Genomic DNA, 18,605 nt, shown 5'->3' with positions numbered 1-18,605 from the left:
TCCGGTGTGGGAATGATCAATCTCATAGATCAGCTTTAAGTGAATGCGACTCACTGTGGAAGTTGGAGAGCGAACAAGTTGGTATGTGCACAGCAGAGTCAAAACACTGGTACAGTCCTTAATGTATGTCCGAGGGCTGTGCAATTAATCGAAATTCGATTATGATTTCGATTACAACAGTAAACGATTGCAAAATTAGCATAATCGCAAAAAAACGATTGTAATTTTTTTTTTCTTTTTGTTCATTTTTTTTCCAATTTTCTTTTCTAATTTTTAATTTATTAATTTTTCCACAAAAAAAAAAATATATTTTTTCTTTTTTTTGCAAAGCAGACTTGTGTTATTTCACGGCGCTGGGATTATTTTCCCTTCCCTTTTCCCGTGCTGTGGCTCGTGCTTTTGTCTGACATAAAAACAAGCGGCGCTGTGTGATGATGTCATCAGACCGCGCTGCTCAGTTTGCTTGCGCAGGTGTGAGGGCTGGCCAGCAGTGAAACAGGGACCTCTCCTTAATCAAGGCGTACTTTGTCATTTTTTGTCTGGATTTTTGTCACTTTTTGTCTGGATTTTTGTCACTTTTTTGCTGGATTTTTGTCTTTTTTCTGCTGGATTTTTGTCTTTTTTTTGCTGGATTTTTGTCTTTTTTTTGCTGGATTTTTGTCTTTTTTTCTGCTGAGTTTTTGTCTTTTTTTTGCTGGATTTTTGTCATTTTTTGCTGTTTTTTTTCTTTTTTTTTAATCTATTTTTGTCACTTTTTGCTGGATTTTTGTCATTTTTTTTGCAGGATTTTTTTCACTTTTGCTGGATTTTTTTAAAGGCAACAAATAATCGTTTGAATAATCGTGATTTCAATTATGACAATTTTTTCAATAATCGAGCAGCCGTAGTATGTCCAGTACATTTTATTGTTACTACTACTACTACTGGAACTGAAGACTAACAAATCCAACTTCATTCTTCTCAAGGCACTTTTCTCATGTGGAGAAGAGGCCAACTGGTTGAGTAATCACAGTTATTACCCATTCTTTCAGTCATTAATCAAAGTCTACGGTGCCACCGAGGCCATCGCAGGTCACAATGCAGTCAAAATGAGGCACAATGCACCAAGCCAACGGGATTTTGAGGTTATAAATCTCTACTTGACTCATTTTGTAAATCAACAGCATGCTGGCGGCTGCAGGGGAAGCCGGTTCCAGACTAGCAGCGGTTTTCTAGCCTGTTTTGTTTGTAGCGGAGCCTTTATGCACAATGTAGACTGTACTGCTGGTGCAAAGATGCAACGCTGGGTTCACACATGGGCACGAGGCACTTTTTCCAGCATTCGTGAAATTCGTAACATTACTTATGCATCTTAAAGGGATGTTTCAGGATTTTTGACACAGGGCCTCATTTCCTAGTTATCCAGTGTTGCTGATTTCTGGAGATAGTTGTTATATTTGGAGAGTTTCGTGGCGCTAGGCTAATGCAAGGCTAGGACATTTCTACAATATCAGCTAGCCTGCATTAAAAACAGTGTGACCCGCTCCACAGAGCACCTGAGGCAAATCACTAATAGCACCAGACTAATCATATAAATGTCTGTGTCCATAGAATCATTTTAACCATTTTGCATTTAAAAGAAGTTATATTTGAGCAGCATCAGCTTCGTGTTTGCATAAGCTACGCAGCGGCGGAGTGATCTGCTAGAAAATAGTCCCTCAAAATGTGATCATTCATGTGATGCAGGTCAGTTACATTCCAAACATGATTCTATGGACACAGACATTTCTATGGTTAGTCTGGTGTTATAAGTGATTTGCCTCAGGTGCTCTGTGGAGCGGGTCACACTGTTTTTAATGCAGGCTAGCTGATACCATAGAAATGCGCTAGCCTTGCACTAGCCTAGCCCCACGTAATTCTTCAAATAAAGGAACTGCATGAAATTACAAAAAGAAATATCTCCAGAAATCAGCAACACAAACTAGGAACTGAGGCCCTATGATCCTGAAATATCCCTTTAAACAGGGTCTTACAGTTGCGTCCGTGACATTCGTGACGCAGGACTCACTGTTCTCAACACCGATGGAAACCCGGCGCCGGTGGAGAGGGCAGGGAACAGCGACAGGCCGGTGTGAGGCAACAGGTTAGTCAGAAGCAAAGGCCTGTCTGTGCCTGTCACAGCTTTATTTACACTCACAGGCTTCACCTTCACCACATCCTGGACAGATTCCTGACGGGACACGACGATCCCCATCAGTGCAGGACGACAATCGTGACGCGTGGAGACGGTTTGTGAAGCCTCTGCCACGAATCACGTGTGGCGTTCGTGACTCGTCGTTGTTGACCTACCATAAAGAAAAGCAAATGATGTTACTTTAAAAGAACAGGCCACATGCTGAGATATGTTCTTACCTTAGCTTAGACGAGTTGATGTGTACCCGTCTCCGGTCTTTGTCTGTGCCCGTGGAAGAGCGTGGTAGCTTCCAACTTCACCCCGTTTGGAGCTATAGGAATACATTGGGAGAGGCCAAATGCTAACAACATCTGTGGTCGTTTTGCGCGACTGAGGGCACGCATAAAGACCAGACAGGTACGCATCAACTCGTCTAAGCTCAGGTAAGAACATATCTCAGTGTGGAAAACTGGTGAACCTTCCCTTTAAGTCTGCTGCTTTTCTGCCTACGATGACAAAAGGGGAAGCTTGTTTTGAGTGCTGTCAAAAAAATGCAAAAAAACTGATGATTAAATTAAAGTCTATCTTTAGAAAGTGATGCTGCAGAGTTAATTGTGTTGAATCCGGCGAGGTAACTGACAGGTGAAAACAAGACTCTTTTCTCGGATGTGCGTAATTGCTGACTCGGTCTCCACCGCACTGACAATAACATCCCATCTTCGCAACAGCCCTCCAAGGCCCACCCCTTCCCCCCCTCCCCGATCTGCATCCCAGCCCGGGCTTATAAAATCCTAAAGATCTGGGTTCAAGAAGTGCGCCCTCGCAAAAGCCCGCCACCTCGTAATCCAGTCAGGCCCCTCCACTCATCATTTATGATTTACTTTCATTAGACCAGGCGCGGCTGTTGTGCAATTCATTTCCCCTCAATAAACCCAAAGACACGGCGCGGCTTCATAAAGCGGAAGGGTTTGACGAGGGGGGGGGGGGCACAGGCTCGACGTGATGGTGAACTGCGGAGTGCATTAGTGAGATAACACCTCTATTACGTTGAACAATATGACTGTTCTTTCCGTGGCGACCCGCTGGTGGATGTTAGTCACACCCGCCGCATCAAGTCGTCCCAGAGATGCGAGGCGGGAAAACAAGGCATTAGCCCGGACGAGCTCGACGGCTGTCTCTCACAACTTCAAATGACAGTGTGAAATTCGAATGATGTGGAAGGCGACCTGCGCAGTTCAAGCCGCCGATAACAGCCAGGCTCGTGATGCTAAAAGTGCTGGATTTGCGACACCTCCGACAGCTGCTATCTGTCAGCGGAGAGGAGAGTGTAGCTCTACATGTTTAGTCAGGGATGATCAGTGGAATCATGGTGTGGGTTTGTTGCATGTCTCTTTCTTTTGCAGGAGCTGAGAGTTACAAAAGGTTATGTATAAACTCACCTAGTCCTATTGTAACCCCTTAACTCCCACCTGAGCCGAGCACATTTTCTCCAGTTTGGCTTTACCCCAGTCCAAAAGCTGTGAAAATAGCAACAAAACTGAGACGAAAACAATGATGGAAATGTGACCAAAAAAGTGAGAAAACATTGACAAAAAAGTGACGACAAATTGATGAAAAAGTGGCAAAATGTCACAAGAAATTGACAAAAAAATGACAAAAAAATGACCAAAAAATGACCAAAAAATGACGAAAAAATGACAAAAATGTGACTAAATGTGACAAAAAAAAAGACAAAAATGTGATAAAAAAAGACAAATATGTGATAAAAAAGACAAAAATGTGACAAAAAAATGACAAAAATGTGATTAAAAAATTGACAAAAATGTGACAAAAAAGAAAAATATGTGATAAAAAAAGACAAAAATGTGACAAAAAAATGACAAAAATGTAACAAAAAAACGACAAAAATGTGATAAAAAAAAGACAAAAATGTGACAAAAAAAAAGACAAAAATGTGACAAAAAAATGACAAAAATGTGATAAAAAAAAGAAAAAAATGTGACAAAAAAAATGACAAAAATGTGATTAAAAAATTGACAAAAATGTGACAAAAAAGACAAATATGTGATAAAAAATGGACAAAAAAATGACAAAAAAATTACAAAAAAATTACAAAAATGTGATAAAAAAAGACAAAAATGTGACCAAAAAATGACAAAAATGTGATTAAAAAATTGACAAAAATGTGACAAAAAAGACAAATATGTGATAAAAAATTTACAAAAAATTGACCAAAAAATGACATAAATGTGGCAAAAAATGACAAACATTTGATAAAAAAAATTGACGAAAAAATGACAGAAATGTGACAAAAAATGACAAAAATGTGAAAAAAATTTGACAAAAAAATGACAAAAATTTGACCCAAAAAAAATGACAAAAATGTGATTAAAAAAATTGATGAAAAAATTACAAAAATGTGAGAAAAATGAGTTGAATACCCAACAAAAAAACGATCTGATGAAAAATCTGATGACTGGAGGAAAAAGATCCTCTCGGTTCAGGCGGGAGTTAAGAGGTTAAACAGTGAGTTTGCTTTGCCGCTGGTTATCATGTCGTACCTTAGTCCAAAACAAGCCTGTGCTCCAAATCCTTTACTCCTGCAGCTTTTCACTATTTAAATGCTTTGTAACATTTTCAAGTCTTACATGAAATTGAAATCCCGCCGTTTTATTTATGAGCTCAGAGCTGCTCCGGTTGTTGCAGGATCGCTTCATCATCCGCGGCTCTGTTGTGTGCGCAGCATAAATAAAGTGAATTGTGAGTGTGATTCTAATTACGCAATTTTGTTTGTCTTTGAACTGATTTTTTTTCAAATGGTGCTTTATAAAAGTGCTTGAACAAATTGGCTCCAGTGGAATAAAAGTTGTAAGGCTTTGTTACACAATTCAGACACGGTTCAAAGTACGAGCTGCAGCTTTGGACGCTCTTATGGTGGAATTAGTTAAAGTTGTATTTATTTCTTTGATATTCATGAACAGCTGCACATGGAGGTGTAAATATGTGGGATTATTGCAGAGATGCTAGTTTCCGTCTGTGGTCCATAACCAGGCGACTGAGCTACAATCAAGACATCTTCTTCTTCACTTTTCATAAAGCTGTTCCTGACATGTTATACCAAAGCCTGATCTTTTCTTTGATACAAACTCTTCAAATAAGACTCATTTTCAGACTACAGATGTCACAGAGGACACTAAAATATTTGAGAAAAATCATTAGGCGTTCAAAGCGCTCACATTTTTTGTGAATAGTCCGTGATTTTTATCAGCTGTTGCTCTCATGTGGCCTTTCCGTCGAGATTCTAGGTTTGGGGCCATCGACTGAATCCAAAATGAAGATGGATGATGGTTCATTGTTGCTTTTTGGGCTGCCATTACAACCCTGAAGGCGACGTGTCTTTGTGAAACCCCCTTGAGCGCGCCCTTGGCCTCAGACGACTGACTGATGAAGGCAGAGCCTGGTGCTTCTGGTGGAGCAGCTCGTGTTAGAAGACTAATGACTGAACTAGTGAAATCGTACATGGACTTTGGTTTGAATGGGTGGACGGCCCAGCCAGCAGGTCCTCTAATAAACTGGTTACATCAGGTCAAAACCATGTTCTGGAGATCAAAACTATCTTTGAAGCTCCGCTGGTTTTTTTGATGTTTTGGGGGAGAAAATTCCAGGTGAGCCAGGGTTAACCAGGCGGGTCTTTAAACCATGAGTTCAGAGGTTTGTCTGCACTCTGGGGACGAAGCAGCTCTGCAGCTCCTTTCTCATCGGGAAAGTGTCCAGAAACAGCCATGGCTAAAAATAAAACTCCAAGTGTTGACCTTGTTTGAGTCAACGTAGATCTCTCGCTCTGTCTATTACAAAACAGAGGAAAGACTTGGAAACTGCCAAAGCTTATGTGTTAGGGCTGCACGATGAGGAAACCATTTCAACACAGTGCATAACATAGCATTTAACCAACAACTGTAAACTTTAACACAGTGTGTCAAAACAAGACTTAAAGGTGCAATATGGAACTATTTAAAGGGGAAAAAATGAACTTGACATGTGTGTGTAATTGACCTTTTTGTGACCCTTGTGACGTCACAACATTCTACAGAGCCTATAGTTTAAGACTGAGGTGGTGGGCCGCTGAAAATAACATGATGGGGCAACAGTGGCGTTGTTGATCAGCCAACGGGGGCTCAATTCCCTGTCGTTGTGTCCTTGAGCAAGACCCGTCACCCCCTTGTGTCTGCACACACTGGTGAGGTTGTGACTGGTTTCTTGCTGTAAAAGCGTTTTGGGCCTAATCAAGGTAGAAAAGCACTATGTAAGTGACGGTTTCTATAGTAACCAGTGACCTGCAGATGTTTTTGTCTTAGTTTTTGGTTCATATCTCAGTCATTACTGAGACAATCCTCAAGTGCATTGTCTTCTCTGTCAGCAGAGAAGACAATGCACCATTATTGTCCAAAATAATTGGACAATAATAATGTCCATTTATTTTCTCTGAAAGGCGTCCAAAAGTGGTGACAAGTAGAAAGAACGTTCAGCCTGAAGAATAATGTTGCCGGTTTGTGAATCCACTGTCAAAGAATGATCACTGTATTTCTCTTCCATAGAGCCACCTGACATTCTGACATCATCACATTCTTTTCTGGTGAGAGGTCAGCAGTGAAAACCTACCAGAAACTCTAAAGATACTTGATACTGAGCAACAAGTAAAGGTGCCATGCTGACCACTGCAACACTGAAAGGTCAAATATGCAAGAATAAAAAGCTTTGTTTCCAAATTAAAAGTTCCATAATGCACCTTTAAAAACAAATTGTGGCTTCTGTAGCGATCAGTGTTTTAGTCTTTTGGACGTAAATGCTTTCAGCTTTAGTCACATTGTAGTCTTTTCTTAGTGTGATAGTTTTAGTGGACGAACCCTGAGAAGGTAAAGTAAAATAAGAGTTATAAATCGGGATGAAGGTTGACAGGTGGTATTGAGCTTTTGACAGACAGTGTCATTGCTTTTCCCGAAAGATTATTTTTCATTATTAACAGCGCCGTCTGCACCTTTGAAAGATAAAGCCCCAGTTTGATCGCGGTCCGCTCGCTGTCTCGTCATGTTTTACTCACCAAAGAGCCCGTCCCCGTTATCATTAAAAAAAACTGTAGTATCATTATAGCCATCACTGACCAAAACAACACCACTCCTCGCGATATTAACATCGCAGAGCCTAAGAGCTCACATTTGGCAGCCCTCGCTTCTGTCAAAGTAGATTTCATATTTTTTCTGAGCAGAACTCCCGAGAGGAAAAGGCACCGGGGCCGCGCTGACTTGACTCATTTGGTTTTACAAGTAAACATGGATTGATTTAAATATAGACGGCCTCCTCTTAAGTGCAGAGCTGAATGTGTCGGTGCTGCAGGAGTGAAGGCAGAGAGGAGGGCTGTGATCGATCGCAGGACTCTGGCACAGCTCTGCCTCAGCCTCAGACGACCTTAAGGTACTGAAGACAGCAGGGGTCTCTAAGGTGAAGGTTATCCACACCCTGTGAGGTGTAATGGAGGAATATAGAACAAGGACTAATACTTCATTCTGTCAGGAGTGACCATTTCCCAACTCGGTCACACACACATTACAATGAGGCATCACCAATACACTCCCTGTATCAGAGTCTGAGCGAAATGTTGTCTTCATTTTACCGCAGCGTTATGCTTAGGGACTGAGTAAAACTATGTGACTGAATGTGACAAAAACATGACAAAAATGTGATAAAAAAATGACAAAAATGTGATAAAAATGGACAAAAAAAGAACAAAAATGTGACAAAAAAATGACAAAAATGTGATAAAAAAATGACAAAAATGTGATAAAAAAAGACAAAAATGTGACAAAAAAAAGACAAAAATGAGACAAAAAAATGACAAAAATGTGATAAAAAAAATGACAAAAATGTGATAAAAATGGACAAAAAAATAACAAAAATGTGACAAAAAAATGACAAAAATGTGATTAAAAAAATGACAAAAATGTGATAAAAATGGACAAAAAAAGACAAAAATGTGACAAAAAAAAGACAAAAATGTGACAAAAAAAGACAAAAATGTGACAAAAAAAGACAAAAATGTGACAAAAAAAGACAAAAATGTGACAAAAAAATGACAAAAAAATGACAAAAATGTGATAAAAAATGACAAAAATGTGATAAAAATGGACAAAAAAATAACAAAAATGTGACAAAAAAAAGACAAAAATGTGACAAAAAAAAAGACAAAAATGTGACAAAAAAAGACAAAAATGTGACCAAAAAATGACAAAAATGTGATAAAAAATGACAAAAATGTGATAAAAAATGACAAAAATGTGATAAAAAAAGACAAAAATGTGACCAAAAAAAGACAAAAATGTGATAAAAAATGACAAAAATGTGATAAAAAATGACAAAAATGTGATAAAAAAAAGACAAAAATGTGACAAAAAAATGACAAAAATGTGATAAAAAAATGACAAAAATGTGATAAAAATGGACAAAAAAATAACAAAAATGTGACAAAAAAATGATAAAAATGTGATTAAAAAAATGACAAAAATGTGATAAAAATGGACAAAAAAAGACAAAAATGTGACAAAAAAAAGACAAAAATGTGACAAAAAAAGACAAAAATGTGACAAAAAAAGACAAAAATGTGACAAAAAAAGACAAAAATGTGACAAAAAAATGACAAAAAAATGACAAAAATGTGATAAAAAATGACAAAAATGTGATAAAAATGGACAAAAAAATAACAAAAATGTGACAAAAAAAAGACAAAAATGTGACAAAAAAAAAGACAAAAATGTGACAAAAAAAGACAAAAATGTGACCAAAAAATGACAAAAATGTGATAAAAAATGACAAAAATGTGATAAAAAATGACAAAAATGTGATAAAAAAAGACAAAAATGTGACCAAAAAAAGACAAAAATGTGATAAAAAATGACAAAAATGTGATAAAAAATGACAAAAATGTGATAAAAAAAAGACAAAAATGTGACAAAAAAATGACAAAAATGTGATAAAAAAATGACAAAAATGTGATAAAAATGGACAAAAAAATAACAAAAATGTGACAAAAAAAAGACAAAAATGTGACAAAAAAAAGAGACAAAAATGTGACAAAAAAATGACAAAAATGTGATAAAAAAAATGACAAAAATGTGATAAAAAAAATGACAAAAATGTGATAAAAAAAATGACAAAAATGTGATAAAAAAGACAAAAATGTGAGGGGGCTGAGTAAAACTAAAAAGAAAAAGCAACTAAAAAGTGCTCAGAAAATGCAAACTGAAAAGATTATGGAGGACCCCCTTCTGTAAAAGAAACTGTAACAATTTAAAGGGATGAGCTCAGACCTGTTCACCACAACTGCCTCTAAAATCCTGTCACTCAAAACGCTGTTGCTTCAGGTCCGAAGCGCCGTCATGCACGAGCTTAATATAGAAGCTGCAGTTACACGTAAGACCTGAGGTGGCAGTAGTGAGTATAAAATGGCCTACTTGCGTCTAGCCTCTTTAAGGTGTAAAACGTTCAAAATCTGGTTTAATGATGTTAGTTTGGATACTGTCTTATGATATTTGGCTAATTTCACCCGATTATGCCGTTTTCAATCGTAAACACATCCGAACCGCGACCCACACTTGGGGAACCACTGCTGTAGGTGACTTGCTAAGTTGCTAGACTGATAAATCAACAGACCATCATTACTCACTCCTCCCCGTTTGACAAAATAACTTCGTTCAAGTGGGGAATCATGGCGGATTTACTGACTCCTCCTCCCCACGAAGCCTGTTCCCAAAAAGGGCATAAGGGCGGGATCTTCACTGTAGACCCTTGCGTGAAGTGTAGTTCGGTCATAGCAGCTCCAGTGCTAACAGTCTGGCCCTCATTAGCATTTGTAAAAACAATTCTTGCAAAAACCAGCCTGGTTCCTTTAATTGTGCCTAACCTGGCGTTATCACAGGAGGAATATCCAGCTGTGGAAAGTTTTGCAAAAACAGGGACCAGGCTTTAAGTCCAATGCTATGCAATGTAAAACTAGCTTGTTCTGCCGCCGCTAAATAGAGGTACTGCAGCAACCGCGGCCAATGTCGCCCCCTAGTGTCGTCGCCGTGAATCTCTGCTACAAGCGGCCATTGGGCATTAGGCAAACACACGTACGGGGAAATCCATAGAGCTGTCAGGCTAATGCAAAAAGAGGCCGTAGTAGTAGTAGTAGTAGTAGTAGTAGCAGTAGTAGTAGTAGTAGCAGTAGCAGTAGTAGCAGCAGTAGTAGTACTAGTAGTAGTAAATAAATAAATAACCATCTCAATGCTATTATAAAGAAAGAAAAAAGTAAATGAATACAGCAGAAGCATTGAGTAACTTTTGGACTTGGGCATGTCTTTGATGGACCACACTGGGCGGCACGGTAGCGCAGCGGTTAGCGCCTCCGCTTCACAGCTGGAAGGTCCCGGGTTCAATTCCCACCAGGACGGGGCCTTTCTGTGTGGAGTTTTCATGTTCTCCCCGTGTCTGCGTAGGTTTCCTCCGGGTACTCCGGTTTCCCCTATCACTAAAAACATGTGCAATAGGTGAATCCTCCAGCCAGGTGATTCTGACCATCAGCCTGGCTCCACATCATGGAGATGGGTCCCCGGGCGCCGCACTGCCGTCGACCACTGCTCCTTACGGGTTGCCCCAGCGGCATCGAAGGATGGGTTAAATGCAGAGGACAAATTTCCCTACGGGGACAATAAAGTATACAAACAAACAACAAACAAACACTGTGGACTTTACCATCTCCATTGAATAATGCAATAAACATTAGAAATGACACTCAGTGAAACGTAAATCAAATAAAATGGCATAGGTTTAATTCTGATATAACTTTACTCAAGGAAATGTAAATGAGCAACGAATGACTGACCAACGTGCTGTGGAAAGGTCAGTCTCTAAACCAGGGGTCACCCAGGGGCCCTTTGGGGCATGTCCAGTAGCCCTTGGGACTTTTTCTAAAGTGTAAAACACTTCATTTTCTTGAATCTAATTCTTAAAATTACAGTTATTTTGGTTCTTGTGACTCAGCATGAGTTTGAAATAATATGATATGGGTTCAATATCCTATAAGTGAACAGTGTACGTTTAAGTCTTTAGGATTTGTTTTTAACTGGTTGCCCTCCAACAACTTAATGCTCTTAAAGTAGCCCTCAGCTGAAATAAGGTTGGTGACCCCTGCTCTAAACCCTCTGTACCTGTTCGCTTTGTACTATATCGGTTTTCAATATCGGCAAGTACTCAAATAAAGTACTCGTACTTTGAAAAAGTGGTATCGGTGCATCCCTAATTATTTCACACACATTTCCTGATCCACTAGTTGTTTTTGAAGCCGATAACGTTCCTCTCCTTTACATCTCTTTCCACGGCTGACATTTGCGTTTGTTGCCATTGCCAAATAAAAATAAAAAACACATCTATTAATCCATGTTCAGTCTCCCAGAGTCTCCCGCTTCCTTTTACAGCACGTAGGACTTTTACCAAGGCCACGGAGGCCCAAACGTGGAGCTGCATAAACCACGCATCATAAAAAACTATCAGAGGCCCCACGCTCCTGCCCTTATAAATGCTATACATCACTCAGAAAGACTGTAATTGCTCTCTATCTTTCCTCGAGTTGATTGCTTTGAGTCTCTGATCTTTTTTTTTGTTTTGCTATTATTTATTTACCGCATGTAGCACGTCCTCTGCCCATCTCGTATACAGCGTTTCTCCACTTTCCTTATGTGCAAAATGAAAAAAAGGTCCAAGGTGACTGCTTCACATTATGCACTACAACAAGGCTGCTTTCCCATTCCAGGCAGCGCGGCTAATGCCCTGTGTGAACCCAAGCTGGATATCTGCAAAGAAGGAAATTTACATGCGGAATGTGTGGGCCACAAACCCCTGTTACAACTGTTTGAATGTACTATATTTATCAGTCACTCAGCAATGCAAATGGGAGCCAGTAGACGAAGCGCTTTCTTCATGGCTGCAAAAGAGCATTCATATCAAAACATATTTGAATGTGATGACGTTTTATTGTGGACCCGCGGCCAGGTCGGACCGGACCAGTTCGTGATGAAAGAACAGAGGCGGCTGATATTGAAGCTTTTGTGAAGGGAGGAGATGGAGTGTTGCATCAGTGTGTCTGAAAGGATGGAGAGTGAATGGGTGGAAGGATTCTGATAACAGGAAAACAAACACTTCGAGTTAGAGGTACTCAAACTGTGGTGCACAAACACTGCTGGGCATCGGCGTGTTTACACCCACTTTAGACATAATCTTGTCCTATTTAGATCTATGTTAGACTTTTCTTTAGATTTGATCGGGATCTGGTCAAATATTTTATGATGTGGAACTTGGTGTGCATAGTTTGAGAGCCTGTGACTTAGAGGAAGACCAAAGGAACGTGATGGTTGGTGTAAACAAGGGGAAAGTGGTGAGCCGATCAGCGACCTGCCTGGGCTGATTGTAGTCAGACTAAAGTAACCGCTTAGACAAAAGAAAGCACATTGACTTGCTTCAGAGAGGCTGCACAGGCGGTCCCTGCCACAGAAAGTAAATGTCAGGCTGCCAAAAGGAAAATCAACATCCTGTTAAGCTACGTTGGAGATGCTGTTGTCGAGCGAAGCCACACACTGGTCCAATGAGGGGAGTGAACTTAAGAGGCGGGGCATGTGTCAATAATAATCATAATGCATTAGCCTTATTTAGCACTTAAAATTTCACACCAAACTTGGAGATGGCGAGCTACTATTGCTGCCCTGGAGTAGACTGACGGACGGACTGAGGAACCCGGCTGAACGGAGGAACCTGCATTCTGGAATCTGAGGACTGGACGGTCTGTGATCTTGGCCCGTCTGCTGAGGGATCCTTCGGCCCTGGGTCTCTATAGCCTGTCCGTCCATGGGAGTGGATCTCTCCTTCTGTGGTTCTCCCCAAGGTTTCTCTTTTCTCCTGTTCTCCGGTTTTTGAGTTTTTCCTTGCCGTGCTGGAGAGTCTAAGGACGGGGGACGCCCACGCCGCTCGTCGCTACCTCCTATTGGACATTATGTTTTCCTGGATTCACCTGAACTTTTAATTGTCATATTTATTGCTCTGTTTTATTGCCTTAATGTTTGGTGCAGCTGTGAGGCCACTTCTGTTGTGATATTGGGCTATACAAAACCATTAAACTTAAACTTAAACTGACAGGACCAGTTTATCTATGCCATTGGCCCCTCTGCCCTCCCTCACCCAGGCTTCCAGGTGTTCCCTCCCCCCCGGTCTCCCATCCAAGGACCGACCAGGCCCTTCCTGCTTGTCCTGGAGATCTGGGCTGAGTCACCAGCTAAGCGCCCTTCAGAACTGTGATGTGCTCGTTGAATGTATAGTTTTTTATGCATTGCCTGGTGTGGCCCTACTGTAGCATAGCACCATCGGCATTAGCCACTAGTCATGCTAAAACACAAATAATCAGCCTCTGCTCAAGAGTTTTAGGTGGATTTGAGCAGAAACAGAACACTGAGAACAAAGACCTTGTGTAGGACATCACAGTTCCCAAACAGGGACTAGTTCGGTCTGACTCTGAATGCATGGCTGTCATGTAGAATGAGACAAGACTGGTTTGACTGGTTTCTGGTTTCTGGTTTCTGAGCAGGCGAGCGGTGTATACAGAGAGACGACTTCCTGAATGGCTTGTTGAATTCCTAGAGCTACAGCCGATGTAGCAGAAAACCTCCCACAACACAGCCCAGCTGGTTGAACTGGTGACAAGACTCTCCACCTGCGTCCCACCGCACCGCGGGACTGCACCCCGGAGACGAGCTCTGCCTGCGGCGGGTCCCACTGGGGCGTGATTAGAAACTGTTAGTTAACATGTTGCCGCACTGAGCGCCCGCAGGAGGGAGGGTCCCCGAGAGCGCCGTCATTAGAGACGTGTCAAGCGGCGCCGTCTGAACTGTTGACACCGCGAAGCAGCCAAAATGAATCCGAAATCTCACCTGTTGCTAATCCGCTCATTCCCAATACACTATGACAGCGAGGGCCATGACAACCTCCCTTTCACTGATAAGCATGCACTGGTAACTACTAATTACATCAATTAGCATCAGTGAATGGAAATGAGTCACTGATTTAGAATGAACAAATGAGCAGAGGGGAGACACATAGGCTCTACAGTGCACACAGATATGCAAACTTTGGGTGACTTGATTATATAAATGATCCAAAGTGAATTTACGTTAAATAGAATGTCAGTCCTATTACATATTTGCCAATTATCCGTGGTGGACCCCCTTAAGGCCCATAGTTCTGGAATCGATTGGGATTCAGCCATAATCCATAATCCATAGGCAGTGGTGTAGTAATAGGGGGCCCTCTGGTGGCCGCTCGGTGTACTGTACAGGGAGACAGGGCGTCATTTGGGCAGGAGCGGGTCACCTGACAACTCCCATAATGCTGTTCTGTGCTTACATTTGCCTAAGGAGAGAAGGATGAGGTTCTTTATGTTATAATGAGTGTTACAATAAACTGGTTTCACTATTAGAAATGTAATCCGATGGAGCCATGAGTAAAAAAGTCTGTCACTGATCATTATAAGTTAACATTAGGGAACCATGACTCACTAAAGCAGCAGCAGGATGGGGATGAACAGCGCCACGGAGCACTGGTGGAGAGATGGTGTAACTGCATCATCAAAATGATTTAGAAGACTGTGTATATCAAGCGTTTACTGCAGGTTTTTGAATAACGGGTTGGTTCATGGGGGCCCTTGACTGTTAGGGGCCCCAGGCAGCTGCCAGCTTTGCCTTATGGTAAGCTACGCCTCTGTCCATAGGTGTGGGAATGAAATCTAACGTGTTGTGCTGATCTGCTAATAAAAGAAGAAGAAGAACTTTATTTATATAGCGCCTTTCACAGACATGGTCACAAAGCGCTTTACATGAGACAGTTGTATATTCACTCCACACTCGGTGGTGGCTTGTAGCTTCAGTTTCCCCTGGGGGAGACTGTCAGAGGCGCTTTCGCGACTACATACCTCTGCGCCAACGGACCCTCTGACCACCACCATACATTCATCCTGGCCTATTGTGCATGTTTTTTTAGTGGTAGGGGAAACCGGAGTACCCGGAGGAAAGCTACACAGACATGGGGAGAACATGTAAACTCCACACAGAAAGGCCCGTCCAGGTGGGAATCGAACCCGGGCCTTCTAGCTGTGAAGCGAGAGCGCTAACCGCTGCGCTACCGTGCCGCTCAAACCGACTCCTATAGGCAGTGGTTCTCAACTAGTGGTGCCGTCACCCCTAGCCTGTTAGGGTCAGGGGTTAGGAAAGGCAAATGTGATGCAAGCTGTGTTCCACTCACAGACCTTCCACATATTGTTAGAAACGAGAAGGTCTTGGCTTTCAAATGAGGCATCACACCAGTATATTTAAATATGTGGATGTGCATAAGTGTTTACCCTAAACCTAAACTGGCAGGTTAATACAGAAAAAGTATAGAATTGCGACTTGTTATCAGGTTGTTTTTGTCATAATGTTAGCTTTTTCGGCTCATTAAATGCTTACTCAACAACAATTTTGGAGGAAAAGACAATATTTTACATTGTATTTTATAATTCCAAGTCGTAGCTTGTCTTCCCAGGGTGATTGTGGGTCCCGATGCTATACCAGTAGACAAACACTGATCTAGGGGCACAGCTTCTCTTGTCACTAATGAGCGTGCACTGATAACCAGTTATTAACATCAAATGAGTTCATAATGGATTGAAATTAGCATATGAGCAGAGGGAGATAGATCCTGTAGGTATAGACAAACATATACCGAGGCATATTCAGCTTCCCAAAGACATGGTGGACATAAAGTCTCTCGAAATGGACCAGGAAAGCCAATTTGCTCGTCCAGGACTGGGACAGTGATCGGCACTTTAGCCCCACTTTAGCTGTTTTCCGTCAGCTTACAGCCCATTGTCATGTCAGCTCTTCGACGATCTTTGCTGCAAATGCTGCTGCTAACCTTGTTTTTGCCTTACACTGGGTAGAGATGGTTTAACACCCCCCCAACCTGAAAGGACCCACCAGTGTCCGTGTCGTACAGTGATTAATGGCGGTTGGTCACGGCTCGCACTCGCCGGCGCTGGGCCGCGTGATGGATGGCGCTGCGAGCTTGACAGATGGACAGATGTGGCATGGCAGAGCACCCAGGCAGAGACAGGCAGTTCAGTCCTGATGGCTTCGTTTGCCCGGGACAGGGTGCAGACAGGAAATGAAGAGAGGATACGCAGCGTGTGTCATTGCAGAAGAAGAGGAAGAAGAAGATCTAGTTCAGGGGAAAATACTGTGAAACATTCATACAGTGTACAGGGAGAATCATATGTTAACATACACTTCATAAAAAGACACATTGGCATTTTTTTTCTCACTGTCTGACATGAAACCAGAATTAACTTTTATTTTTTTAGGTCAATTAGAATTTTAAATATTATTTCTATTTGTCAAATTCCAGAAGAATGAGAGATAGAATTTTCGACACAATTTTCTGTATTACTTTTTACAAAACCAAAGGTTCACATTTCATTAATATTTGGTAGAATTGCCTTTAAACTGTGTAACTTGGCTCAGATGTTTTGGATTTCCTTCCACAAGCTTCTCACAATAGTTGGCTTAATAGTTGGTTTTGGTCCGTTCCTCCAAACAGAACTGGTGGAACAGACACATTGTAGCCACCTTGCGTGCCTATGCCTTTACAACTTCTGCCCATACATTTTAAACTGCACTGAGATCAGGACTTTTAATGACCACTTTGTCATCCTTATCCCACTTTGTAACCAGTTTGGCAGTTTGCTTTGGGAAATGGCCACTGTATTTCACTGTTGGGATGATTTTCCCCGTTTTTTTCCCTTTTTTGGAGTGAGAGCTTCTTCCTGCAGAGTTCCCTCTCAGCACATGTCGGTCCAGGACTTGTTTCACTCTGGATAATGACAAACTCTGACCAGGTTCAGCATCTTCACCAGGTCTTCTGCTTTTGTTCTTGATTTGATCTTCACATTTCAGACACAGCATGTTCACAGAACCCGCCTTCTTTCTGATCTGTATGATGATTGGACATTTACATCACTGTTTTAACCAATGAACCTGAACCTTCAGGCGTCTTTAAATTACACCCAAGGATGATCCAGACTTGTGCTTCAAGATCATGACATCGTCATCTGGGCTTTAACAAACTGTTTAAAGGTACAGTAATCTTAGTGTATGTACAAAATTGTGTAGAAAATTCTATGTCTCATTCTGTAATTTGACAAATAGAAACCATTTTAAAATTCTAATTGATCTGAAAAAAATAAAAGTGAATTCTGGTTTCATGACAGTGAGAAACAAATGTAAATGTGTCTTTTTATGAAGTGTATGTAAACCTATGGTTCCCGCTGTACTACAATGAAAAAGAGGAGGAGTTATAGTATAAAATTGAGATGGGTCATGGGACAATGGTCAGGTTTACAGCATTTCTTGGTCAGACACAGCTACTAGTTTGGAAGTTTGGATGCAACAATGGAAGATTTTCATGTGTTAAATGATACTGGAGGAAAGTATTTGTTTTTGATCAAGCTGAAGTGTGTTTAAAAGTACTGTCTACGGTCATGAAACAGCTACATTTATAATTGTTCAGTGTGAAATTGTAATATAATCGATCAATGTAAGAAGATTTTGCCATATCGTCCAGCCCTAGTATAATCTGTGGTGGAGGCAATTTGAGCTCTGAATGAAATGATCAAATAAAGGTGTTTCTTCGAGGAGGACACCTCTTCATGTTGAGGCTGGATGTGCCAGATCACTCAAACATAATGAAACAAAACACATCTCCAGGTGGTTTGTTAAAGGAACAACATGACGTGGTTGGAACAAAAGCCCCAAAATGTCGACTAAGCATAATATGGCCTCTCAAAAATGTATCGAGGCATTGAAAATCCAAACAAATACACAATAAAAGCCTGTAAAGTGGGTTCTGCAAATCCAGCACCAGCACAAGAGTGGGTGCTATGATAAAATAGTGAGAGATAGAAGAAGACAAGTCGTACATCCAGAAGGACTGGGCAGAAGGCCAGACGTGGAACTGTGGGGAGCTGAGGTCGAAACCAACACAAAAGCTGACGAGCACTGGTCGATGCCAGCAGTGGAAACTATCACAGAAGACCGGCTCATACCCTGCACCCTGAAGCCTGGGGTTTAAAATCACCAAATTACAATAGAGAAGAGTGCACTGTGGTTAAAGGCCACTCAATTTAGGGGAAAATAGTATGAAAATAATAGGTTTGCCATCACTTTTAGTAATGTGCAATCACTGTCTTAGAGTTACATTCTTTATCTCTATCTCCACACACAAGGAGGAGTGTGTGAGCCGAGGCATTTGAGTGGAAAGTGGAGAGAAAGCCTGGCTCTGGGTGGCTGCTGCA

The sequence above is a fragment of the Gobius niger genome (genome assembly GCF_951799975.1).
Source record: "Gobius niger genome assembly, chromosome: 23".
Lineage (NCBI taxonomy): Eukaryota > Metazoa > Chordata > Actinopteri > Gobiiformes > Gobiidae > Gobius > Gobius niger.
The sequence above is the reverse complement of the archived record's forward strand: the minus strand, read 5'-3'. Positions refer to the sequence as shown.